We start from the raw sequence: 690 nt of genomic DNA, 5'->3' as shown, positions 1-690 counted from the left end.
TATTTGCGCATCTCCTTTACATTACTACGTGTTCATAGGCCTTCTCCCCCGCTGACTTAATATTCCCGTAGCCTTATTTAGCAAATAATTAAAAGGAGAGATAAATAGGAGGAAGTAATCTGAGCTGGTGGGCGGAGAGGAGAGAGAAAGGGAGAAGGAACGGGGAAGGGAGAGAGAAAGAGAGAAGGAACGGGGAAGGGAAGAGAAAGGGAGAAGGAGAGAGAAAGGGAGAGAGAAAGGGAGAAGGAACGGAGAAGGGAAGAGAAAGGGAGAAGGAGAGAGAAAGGGAGAAGGAACGGGGAAGGGAGAGAGAAAGGGAGAAGGAACGGGGAAGGGAAGAGAAAGGGAGAAGGAGAGAGAAAGGGAGAAGGAACGGGGAAGGGAGAGAGAAAGAGAGAAGGAACGGGGAAGGGAAGAGAAAGGGAGAAAGAGAGAGACAGGGAGAAGGAACGGGGAAGGGAAGAGAAAGGGAGAAGGAGAGAGAAAGGGAGAAGGAACGGGGAAGGGAGAGAGAAAGGGGAAGGAATGGGGAAGGGAGAGAGAAAGGGAGAAGGAACGGGGAAGGGAAGAGAAAGGGAAGGGAAAAGGAGAGGCTGGGTAGAGGAAAGAGATTGACACAGAGAGAAGGAAGGCCTAGGGTAAGGGAAAGAGAGAAGGAGAGAGGAGGGGGTGGGTAAAGGAAAGACAGAC

Source organism: Penaeus monodon, chromosome 15 (genome assembly GCF_015228065.2).
Source record: "Penaeus monodon isolate SGIC_2016 chromosome 15, NSTDA_Pmon_1, whole genome shotgun sequence".
Classification (NCBI taxonomy): Eukaryota; Metazoa; Arthropoda; class Malacostraca; order Decapoda; family Penaeidae; genus Penaeus; species Penaeus monodon.
This window is presented reverse-complemented; position numbering follows the sequence as displayed.